This window comes from Columba livia, chromosome 9 (genome assembly GCF_036013475.1).
Source record: "Columba livia isolate bColLiv1 breed racing homer chromosome 9, bColLiv1.pat.W.v2, whole genome shotgun sequence".
NCBI lineage: Eukaryota > Metazoa > Chordata > Aves > Columbiformes > Columbidae > Columba > Columba livia.
In genome coordinates, this window is record NC_088610.1 from 27,109,369 (window position 1) to 27,120,835 (window position 11,467).

Consider the following 11,467-nt stretch of genomic DNA (forward strand, 5'->3'; position numbering starts at 1 on the left):
CGTGTCTCAGCTCAGCCTGGAACCTCTGGTGCCTGCCTGAGCCATGTTGTAGGTGTGTGTGCCTGTCTCTGCCCCATCTCCTGGATGGGCCTGGGCCCTGCCCTGCAGAGAGCGGCTCTCCTGGATGGAGTCCTCAGGCCTGGCTCAGAGCTCATCGTGCTCCAGGCACAACTACTGAGCACAACGATGCTGTGCTGTGCTGTGCTGCTCTATTCTGTACGCTCACAATGAGTCCAATAAAGATGTGACTGTTTGACTGAAATGCCAGAGAGGTTTTAGATCCAAAAACAGTTTCAGGGACACATACACAAAGGATACATCTGGAAACAGATTTTTTTTTTTAATATTTATATTTATTTTATTAAAATTACAAATTTTAATAGAAGGAGAAGGAAGAGAGCTAGCTCCTGCTGCAAACTTGCCCTGGGAGAAAGAACCCGAGAAAGCCAGGGCATGAGTGGTGCCTCGGAGGGCAAGAGCAGTGGGCATGAACTGAGCCAAAAGGGCCCAGAGGAGCTGACTTTGTCTGTCCACAGGCAGAGCTCCACGCATTCCTGCTGCTCTCCCACATGAACAGAAACTCTCTCTTTGACTCCAGACCTCTGGCATTATGAGCACCAGACACAAAAGACCCCACAGTTTCTCCAGGAGATGGTATTCATAGTGTCCTATAACTCCTCATGCTGTTATGTTGGGAGATACACCCCCATCAGGATAAACACTCTGCATGCAAACTTTAACAGGTGAGCAAATGGAGCTTCAGGCCAGGGAGAGTCCAGACCTTGAGAAAATCTGACATTCACCCATCAGAAAGTTCTGAATTTTGACAAGATGAAGTGACCAGATCTGTATCGGGGTGGGACAATGACCCCATCCATCAGGACAAAGCAGGACCTGACACGCTGAGCAGTGACCCTGAGGAGAAGGGCCTGGGCACTACAAGGTCCCCACACCAGACCGTGGTGCACGCTCACCATGAACAAGGCAGCTGCACATGGGGCTACATGAGGAGGAGCGTGGGGACCCAGACACCTGCAGTTCTCGTCCCATTCGGTTCAGCACTAGTGTGACCTGACCCACACACACGGGTGTGTGCCAGTGTGCGGCTTCCCAGTTTGGAGAAGCAGGGAGGAACTGCAGAGTGCAGGGCTGTGCCAAGGCAGGTTCAGCACCTTGTGCACATGGTGTGGGATGCTGGGGGACCTGGGCTGCTTTGGCCCAGCAGCGCTGGGGAGGCTGCAGCAGTGCAGGAGTAGCCTGAGAGTGCTTGAAGGGTGGTTTCAGAGATGGTGGAGGTTTCTTCATAGTGGGAAAGACCATGAGAAAGAAATAATGGCCCAAAGTGCAGCTGGGGAGGTCCAGGCTGGACATGAGCAGAAAGGAATGTGAGTGGAAGGGCAGTGCTGTGGTGGAGCAGGTCAGCAGAGGGAGTCTGCACCAGCCCAAGGCTTTGTGCTTCAAGGAGCAGCTGGGGAGGATGGAGAGATCGCAGCAAAGGAAGGAAGATGCTCAGACAAGAGCAAGGTGGGGCAGCAGCGGGGATGTCTCCAGCCTGCAGGGACAGAGGTGCAGGGGATGCCACAGCACAGGACAGGCCATCATGAAGATGATCAAGGGATGTAAAGAGGCTGAAAGCCCCACCAGACATGAGCTCCTTCTCCCCTTGGCAATGGCTGTTGTCTGCACCTCTGATGCCTGTGAGAAAACACCTTGTCCTTGCAGCAGGAAGGCCAGCAGCAGTGCACAGGCTGGTGGAATCCAGACGAGAAGACTTTGACATACTGGGTGATGGTGTGCAAAGCAGTGACATGGTAGTGGATCTGAAGGGTGAAGGAGCTCAGGAAATCTGATAATCCTTACAGGACAGCCTGCTCCAAGCACAAGAATGATCTCTCCAAGTGCCCATGAACAGAAGCATTTATCTCGTGAGGGTGCTCCTCTGAACTGATGGAGGTGCAGGGCAAAAAGGCCGCACACAGGAGGTGGAAGCAGGAGAAGCTGCAAAGGAGGAATTTAGAAACCTTGTCCATGGATGTGGGGATGATGACAAAGCTGCCCTGGACTTGATACGTGCATGGGAAGGGCAGCAAGATGAGCTGACAGAGCTTCACTTGCAGTAAGAGAATAGACAGGGGGAACATGGGCCTGCTGCTGAACTTCAGAAGAGTAGAATCAGATGGGACTGAGGTTCTTCATGGCTTCTTTGCCTCCATCTTCACCAGCAAGGTCTCCTGGGACTTTGTTCCTGAAGGCAGGAGTCTGGAGAACACCCAGCAGTGGATGGGGCTCAAGTCAGGGGTGACCTGAGCAAACTCAGACACCATTACAGAACAGGAGATGGGTCACTTGACCAGCTCCTGAACACAAGTATCGCTGTGCTGTGGCACCTGAGATTGCCAGGAACACCCACCTTTTGGTCCAGAGGAGTGTGAGTCCTCTTGAGGTGTTCTGGCCTGTCTCTTCACTCACATGGGGATTTAGTTACGCACATTTCTGAAATATTCAGTTTTCCTAGGAGACAATCCACATCAATATGAACTGGAGACTGTTGATGCCACCTGTTCTGGAAAGGGAGGGAAGGGCGAGCAGGGAAGGGAATAGAAGAAATTTGGCTTAATTGCTATTTATTATGGAAATGGTCTCTGTTTTGCTATTTCTGAAATCTCTCTAATCATCCACACCCGACTTGAAGCCTTTAGGATAATGATGCACAGAGCCTTGACTTGTAAGAGGATTTTAGATGTTAATGAGCCCTCTGCTGCCATGATCCTGAACTGCAGATGCTGAAAGAATGAACAAACCTCTAGTGAAGTGAAAGGCAGAAGCAAACTGCAAGTTTCTGAGGGTGTTTGGACCCCATGAAGGGCCATCACTGACACAGCTGTGAAGGAAACAACCAGTGCAGGTCCCTGATCCTGGGGGCTGGTGAAGGAAAGACTTAGAGACACTGGTCACAGGTGGTGAGGGCCATGTGGAGGTGGCTCTGATGCCATGTCAGCCCTTGATGCTTGTTCATCACCAGAATGGCTGAGCCCTGACCCCTGGGACCTGGTAGATTTTTCTCCAATGTTTTTCAAGGCTTTTCCTATGGTCAGTGTGAGTGTTTTGTGTTTTGGAGTGGGTTTTATGTCAAGTGCTGTTGCTTTAACTGCAAGACTCTGGTTTTCTGTGGAATTGGAAATGCCTGTGAGCAAATCACAACTCACCCAGCTTCTTTCATACACCTGGCAATGGTCACCAGTCACCTCAATGTCCCAGTCTCACACTTGCTTGAATTCTCTATTTGGATCCATACCCATCACTCCAGGAGGTTCATGGATCCACCAGGTTCATGGATGATTCCTGGGTACCATCCAAGTGTGGGCAGTGTAAGAGAGGAGCCGAGCAGGGTCAGCTCATGGGCCATGACTGAGCACAGCCACCCCAGCAGCAGCCATTCTCCATCTCCCAGGCACAGCCATGCCCACAGCATGCAAATGGCACTGCCATATATGATTAGCCCATGAGAGGCCTTTCTTCCTTCCGTATTCCCAGGAAAATCATCCTCCTGTTCCTCCTCCACCTGCAGGCATCAACTGCTTTCCATTTCTGGGCTCAGACATGGCTGGAAGGGTTCACTGAAGCCATTAGCCATCTCATTGCTTCTCCCTGACATACCCTGACCCTCTCCCACACCTATAATGGCCAATCGCGGCTGCTCAGACCTCCCACTCTTCAGAAGAGGCCTCGAGCTTCTTGGTTCTTCCTGGTGCTTATCATGAACTTCCTCGCTCTCTCCAGAGTTGACGGTGAGCTTTCTTGTCCATAACAGCCCCTTTATGACCATGTCTTACTAAATGGTTGTGTTTGTATGATCATTTGTTCAGAAAGGGCAGTCACAGGACAGCACCCAATATGTCAAACTGATGCCCAGTGAAATGCCGTAAAGCCCTGATGAGTTCCCCCTGTGTCTGTGTCTCTCCTGGAAGGAGTCTGTCCCGAGAAGGGGATCCAGCTCCTGCCACTCTCTGCAGAGGCACATGAGCAGTGTCCATAACCTGGGGACACAAAGGGTGACGTTTGCCAGACCACCCGTCATCTGAACCACTTAGATGTGTGCTTGTGGATGAGGTATGGAGCCTTACAGTGCAAATACCTATTTAATTGTCATTGCCAGAGAGGCTACCGCAGATGAAGTGTACTAATTTACAAATCTGTAAATATAAGAATATACGACTGACATTCCTAGACGTATTACACAAACACTGGAAGGATTATTCATGCCTTTTAACATGATTATTCACAGAAGCCCCACCATCTTTGCATCTCAGGAAATGGGATCCAGAGTCCAAGGGCAGGATGGTTTGGGCTCTTTGCTGGGATCTGGAAACTGAAACGTGCTCCCATCTCCCAGCCCCCTGCCGTCCTCAGTGAGGGTGTGAGACATTCTGCCAGCGAGGGCTGAACTCACAGCCATGACCAGTATCTTATGTCCAACTGCAGCCAGTGGTGTCCTGCCAGCTCAGGATTGGAGCTTCCATTGCGGGAGTTATTTAAAAGACGTGGAGATGTGGCACTTTGGGACATGGTTTAGTGGTGGACTGGGCAGTGTTTGATTTACGGTTGGACTCCATGTTCTTAAGGGTCTTTTCCAGCCTAAATGGTTCTCTGATTCTCTGATTTGGGTTGATACCATATCAGTTCCATCACCTCCACGTTCCCTCGGAGGCTGCTGCTGCGTGGCACAACTGTCCTGGCTCTCCAGGCAGGCTGGGCACTGGGTTGGTGTCTGCATTGGGAGTTTTCCCCTTCCTGGGGTAAAAGGCTGTTGAGCAGAGACAGTTGTAGAGATTTGGGTCACAGGGGTTTGCAGCAATCCTTTCAAAACCTGAGCAGGCTGAGCTTTGGAGCCCAGGAAAAATTGAGATGCTCTGAAGGATGTTTGTAAACAGTGGTACTGTCACTAGTAACAGTAACAGGGAACTCCGTATTCTCACTGATGATGATGATGATTTAAATCTCTTTAATTTCATTCCCAACAGTCATTCTTGCTTTTCCAAGCATCTACTACACCTCTGCAGTTGTGTCTTGAAAGAATTTCTTAGAACAATGCTTTTTCTCTCACTTCTTTTTTTTTTTAATCATTTAAAGAGTACACCTCTTGGACAGAATTACCCCAAAATTGTGCTTCTTTCATTTTTTTCTACCTTTTACTTATTTCTTATGTGGTGTGATATGGAGGTTGCATAGGAGAACAGTTTCTCTTTGAGACAAAGAAGGGCAAGGAACAGATCCCAGGTCAGTACAAAGGCCCAAAGGAAGCCAGAATCTTTATGTGTGTGCACTGACACACACTGTCACCTGCATTTCCAGTCTCTACAGTCCCAACAGTGCCGTAGAGTCTGAAGTTCTGAGCTCCCGTCATCTGCCCCGTGTGACACGTGTAAAATGGAACTACCCCAGTCCAATGGCTGGTTTTGATTCTCTTCACAGCCTGAAGCACCACATGGGTCAGGAGACAAGCCAGGATACCCAACCAGGACTCACATGATCTGCTCTTACAGTTCAGGTGTTCCCAGGAATCTCAGCAGACATGTCACGCTGATATCTGGGTGCAAGGAGCTGGTCAAGTGTCTCGTCTCCATTTCTGTAACGGTGGCTTTGCTGCCTGGCTGATGTGCAGACTCTGTACATGGATGCTGACATCTCTTGAACAATCTGCTCTGAAAGTGTTAACAACATGGGCTGTTCTTTCCAGAAGGATATTAGGACAACAAAAAAGAAGACCCTGGTTGGTGCAGACGAAAAGGGATGCTAAAGATGTGGTCAGGACTGTTCGGGGGCACGTGTAAAGCAGCCCTGCACCTCATGTGAATTATTCTTGTAGTCAGAGAGAACCTGAGAATCTTCTCTGAATTGAAAACCTGAAAAGAGATGAAAGGACAGCATCATTCAGGCTGGATGAGATGACAGGAGGTGTCTTGACCTGCTCATAGCAGGGTCAGACCAGATAGCTCAGGGCTTTATCCAAACACATCTTGGTCACTTTCTGGGACAGAGTGAGTGCGCACTCCTGGGCAACAGCTTCCAGTGATTGACTGTCCTCAGGACTGGAAAGTTTCTCCCTTTCTACAGCACCTTTCCAAGCCCAACCATCCAGATTGGTTTTACCCATCTATTTGCACACTGACACACACCATATCCTGCCTTGGACACAGGAATGTTGTGTGGGATGATACTGGATTCCTTGCTGACTTCCAGGTAACAGACCACCACTGCTCTCCCCACATCCACAACCCTGTCCTTTCCTCACAGAAAGCAAAGAGGATGGACAGGCACAACCTGCCCTGGGCAAACCCCGTCACCCAGACACCCGGAAATGGGGTCCCAGTGGACATGCTCTGGGGCACAGCCCTTAGTTCCCCTGCTCACCCATTGGCCATTTTGAAAAGTGCACACACTGTGTGAGAGCTGCCAGTGGTCAGGGAGTCCTCCCAGTCCCCATGAGCTTTCCAAGATGGTGCAGAGTGGCCTCACTGTGACATCGTCCTGCTGTCCCAGCTCCTGGGATGCTGCCCCTGCTGACCCATAGACTGGAGAGGATTGTGTTAGTTCCAGTGACCCCTGACTTGATCCACATCCACTGCTGCTTGTTCTCCACATTCCCGTCTAAAGTCACAGAGGCCTGGGACACATGGCTGGTGGAAGAGGGAGGACAAGAGAACACAGGGATTCTCACCTCTTTCCTTTATTAAATTCATCAGTAGCTACAAACTGTCTTTGTTTCACCTTTAAGTGTTCCTGCAGTAGTAACAGCTCATTATGGGGCCTTTGAATCGCCTTCCAGGTCTAGACTGAGTTCTGATCTGGACTGTTGCTGTGCTTGGAGGCTGCTGTCCTTGCAGACCAGATGAACTCTCTCCTGCCACCCTGCCTGGCAGTTCATTCCATCCGTGTCACAGCTCTGCCTGCAGCACTGACAGCTCCAGCTCCCCCAGTCAGGTCCCTGGCTGAGGACATTGCCTCACATCTGGGCTGAGCCACCCCAGCTGTGGCACCAGCCCAGCTCTGACCTGCCACAAGAACCCTGGTACCAAGTGTCCAACAGCCAATGTGTGCAAAGGCTTTGAATTAGAGCACAGACATAACATGGCCAGAGAATGATGAATGTCTCTCTAGACCTAGGAGCATAAAACCAGAATAAAATGCCTGAACTCATTCAGGTGAAGATATTCCTCCCCCGGCTTGGAGGAATTAGATCCTTTGCTGTAATATTGCTGGTTTCCTGTCTAATGATGGGACAAGAAAAGTTGATTCTCATATGAATTCTTTGTTTAATACAAAGAACACAATGATGTGTCTCTTCAGAGGAGAGAGAATCAACATCACTGATTAATTGAGGTTGTTTGAAAGGATGTGGCCCTGGAGCCCCACGGACACCTGGAAGAGCCCAGAGGGGACAGAAAAAGGGACATCATAAGCTGCTCCTGTGCTGCTGAGCTGGGCTGGGCTCCTGGGACACAGGGAGCTCATGGAAGCGGCAGCGCTGCAGGGAGACAGCTCTGCCCAGGAGCAGCTCCTCTGCACACGCAGCAGGGCTGAGGGCTCTGCCTGCAGCACCGAGGGCACAGGAGCCAGGCACAGAGAGGGGAAAGGCAATGTAGGGTTGTTGGTTGCTGAGGGCTCATTGAGAGACCAGTCTTCACAGTCCTTAGACGGTAAGTCTCTGCATTTAGGACAATGCAGCTGCATTTCCTGGCAGAATCTCCTAAAGCCGGCACATGACACAGTTTGCAGGATCTGTCAGGTCTCTCTCTCAGTATCTCTGTTGTAGAGAAGAACACACTCTAGACCAGCGCTTCCCTGATGCACTGTCAGAGGGACAGGGCATGATGGCAGCTTCTGCTGAGGGTGATTGCGGGGGAGCACCCAGGGGTGCCCAGGGCTGTCCTGCAGAGCAGGGTCCGTGCACACCAGGGCTGTGCCGGGGCAGGCACTCTGCCACCTGCCAGGGTCAGTGCTCAGCCTGCCCAGGAGATACCAACAACAAGGAGGGGAGAAACTGTGGGGAAGAAGCGACCCCCAGCAGGGAAGGGTCCTTCTGCTGTTTGTGTACAGGTATTACTTTAAAGATAAGGAGGTTACCTCATTCTGTCCTTTCAGTTTCCTATTCCAAGACTGGAGTTGGGGCAGGGGGGAGGGGCATGTGTGAAAGGATAAATGCAAAATGAGCTCTCATGCTTAAACAAGTCATTGAGACTCCTGAACTGCAACTCTGAGTGATCAGTACATCTGCCAGAAGGCTCATGACATCCCTTCACCACCCCTCTGCCTGTGCACAGCACCTGCATCACCTTGGCTGGACCCGTCAGCCTTAGTCTGACCTGTCCTGTTTTCCAGCCTGCAAACAGGAAGATGCCCCCAGGCAGTGCCCTGTGAACAGGCAGGATCTGTAGGGCCAGGGGGAGGGCACAGAGGGTGGGATGGTCTGTGAGCACTGGCAGGGAAGAGACATGGACAGGGAAACACCTCCCAGGGGAGAATCTCCAGGCAGCAGGGAAATGATCAGAAAGGAGAGGAAACCAAACCCGGAATTGTTATGGGAGGGAGAACAGAGAAAAGTCCCTGTGATCCTCTGCAGTGCAGATCCCTCCTGTGAGCAGCCCCCTGGACTCCTCTCCCACCCAGCAAAGCCTCTGCCCTCAGGGCCAGGGGCTCCAAGGCATGAAGCAGCTCCTGTGCAGCCAGAGCTCCAGTTCCTGTGCAGAGCACAGGGGCTGAGAGCAGCTGCCCGGCAGTGTTGGTGTCTGGGAGGTGGCTGCACAGCTGGGGAAGGGTGACGCTGTCTGAGTGCCCGGCTGCCTCTGCCCTGGCCTCTCTCACACCCACCCTCACCGCATTTTCCTTCTTGCTCCCCTGCTCTGGGTCACTGCTGTTGGGATCTTGTTCTTGCTGCCAGGCTCTCTGGGGATGGCAGTTTCAGCTGCAGAGTCACAGCCTGATCTTGTGGGTCCTTTCCTGCAGCTGTGTCCATGGGCACACGTGTCCCAGCTTTGCTCTGACCTGTGGGGTGTGGGCAATGCAGTCTGTGGGGCTGGGGAATGAGCCGTATGTTTCTTGGCCTAAGGTGCTGAGACCTTAGGGAAGGGTGAGACCTGTCATGGTCTGAGGTGGATCCCTCTGCTCTCAGCAGTGCCTGGTGGTTTTTCAGGGTAACATGGGAGTGTGATCAGCCCCCATCTCAGAAAGGTGCCAGCCCAGGGCAGCTGGAGCAAGACAGAGGGACAGAGCAGCTGCCCTCACTCTGCACTGACCCGCAGGCATCCTCTGGTCTCGCAGGACTCACTCTGTTCTCCCTGAGTGCAGCAGAAATGCTGAGGGTTTCTGACACCCAGCAACACTCTGCAGTGAATATGGGGGGATATGTAAAAAAACGAGGAACTCCTAAACTGCCTTCACCATCTGTGTTCCTTATGACTGGGAAAGCAAGTGCTGACAGCCCTTCTGTGTTAGCAGAACCAGGACAGTCCCCACCGTTCCCATGGCCCCACTTCTGCAGAGCTGGGCTGACTTATCGATGGCCCATGGGCAGAGGCCCTGCTCTTGGTTGCACATCTTCCAGCCCCAAGCAGGGCTGCAGCCACAGTGCTGAAAAAGGTACTTCTAGAAAAACACAAGAGTGTCTGTGAGTGACAGGGGAGGGTCTATGGGAGTTGGTTTGATTTTTGTCAGAGAACTCTGCCCTGGATTCTCACTGTCTTTTCTTTTCTCATGACAGTGGCCCATGCTCAGGAAAAGCAAATGTCCAACAGCAGCTCCATCACCCAGTTCCTCTTCCTGGCATTCTCAGACACACGGGAGCTGCAGCTCTTGCACTTCTGGCTCTTCCTGGGCATCTACCTGGCTGCCCTCCTGGGCAACAGCCTCATCATCATCACCATAGCCTTGGACCAGCACCTCCACACCCCCATGTACTTCTTCCTCCTCAATCTCTCCCTCATTGACCTGGGCTCCATCTCCACCACTGTCCCCAGATCCATGGCCAATTCCCTCTGGGACACCAGGACCATCTCCTTTTTGGGATGTGTTGCCCAAGTCTTTCTGTTTGTCTTTTTTGTTTCAGGAGAGTATTGTCTTCTCACAGTCATGTCGTATGACCGCTATGTTGCCATCTGCAAACCCCTGCACTACGGGACCCTCCTGGGCAGCAGAGCTTGTGTCCACATGGCAGCAGCTGCCTGGGCCACTGGGTTTCTCAATGCTCTGCTGCACACGGCCAATACATTTTCACTGCCCCTGTGCAAGGGCAATGCCCTGGGCCAGTTCTTCTGTGAAATCCCCCAGATCCTCAAGCTCTCCTGCTCACTCTCCTACCTCAGGGAACTTGGGCTTATTGTGGTTAGTGTCTGTTTAATATTTGGCTGTTTTGTGTTCATTGTGGTGTCCTATGTGCAGATCTTCAGGGCTGTGCTGAGGATCCCCTCTGAGCAGGGACGGCACAAAGCCTTTTCCACCTGCCTCCCTCACCTGGCCGTGGTCTCCCTGTTTGTTAGCACTGGCGTGTTTGCCACCCTGATGCCCCCGTCTATATCCTCCCCATCCCTGGATCTGGTGTTATCTTTTCTGTACTCAGTGGTGCCTCCAGCAGTGAACCCCCTCATCTACAGCATGAGGAACCAGGAGCTGAAAGTGGCACTGAAGAAGCCGATTCAGTTATTTTTCTGTCAGCAGCAATAAGTTACCCGTGTCTCTTCAGAAGTGATTTCCAGTTCATCTCAGGAACTTCCTGTGCATTGAGCATTTCATCTGTGATAACCATGTTTGTCAAGGAATTTCTTCACGCACGGCACTTCTCCAGAGCAGTGACTCAGAGGCCTGTCTACCTGTTTCTGGGGCCCTGGTTCAGCTGATGTCCTGTGTCACATCTCTGTAATACAGGGTGTTTCAAAGGATGGACCCATTTTGAAATCACTGTATGACACATCATGCATGCAGAGATGCTGGTGGCCTTCTTGGCCACCTGGGCACACGCTGGCTCATGTTCAGTCACTGTCCATCAACACCCCCAGGGCCTTTTCCATTGGGCAGATTTTCAGCCGCTCTTCCCTGAGCCCGTAGTGCCGCCTGGAGTTGTTGTGACCCAAGTGCAGGACAAGGCACTTGGCATGAAATTGAACAAGTCCAAGTATTGGATTGTTCACCTGGGATAGAGTAACACTGAGTGCAAGTGTAGATTGGGAGAGAGCGGCTGGAGAGCAGCCCTGCAGAAAGGGATCTGGCGTGATGGTTGGCCACAGTGTCAATAGGAGGCAACACTGTCCACCAGCAGTCAAGGCAGTAACCCCCATCCTGGGGTGCATCAAACACAGAATGGCCATGTGGTCAAAAGAGGTGACTATGCTGCGTTATTCAGCATTAGTGTAGCGTCACCTTGAGAGCTGTGTGCAGTTCTGGGCCCCACATACTATTACAACAAGGACGTAAAGGT

At 51.7% G+C, this 11,467-nt stretch overlaps 1 pseudogene; it reads left to right on the forward strand.

Annotated features, from left to right (window-relative positions):
- The first annotated feature begins 9,685 nt into the window (after positions 1–9,685).
- LOC102099055 (olfactory receptor 14A16-like) lies at positions 9,686–10,716 on the forward strand (annotated as a pseudogene).
- Positions 10,717–11,467: the final 751 nt, after the last annotated feature.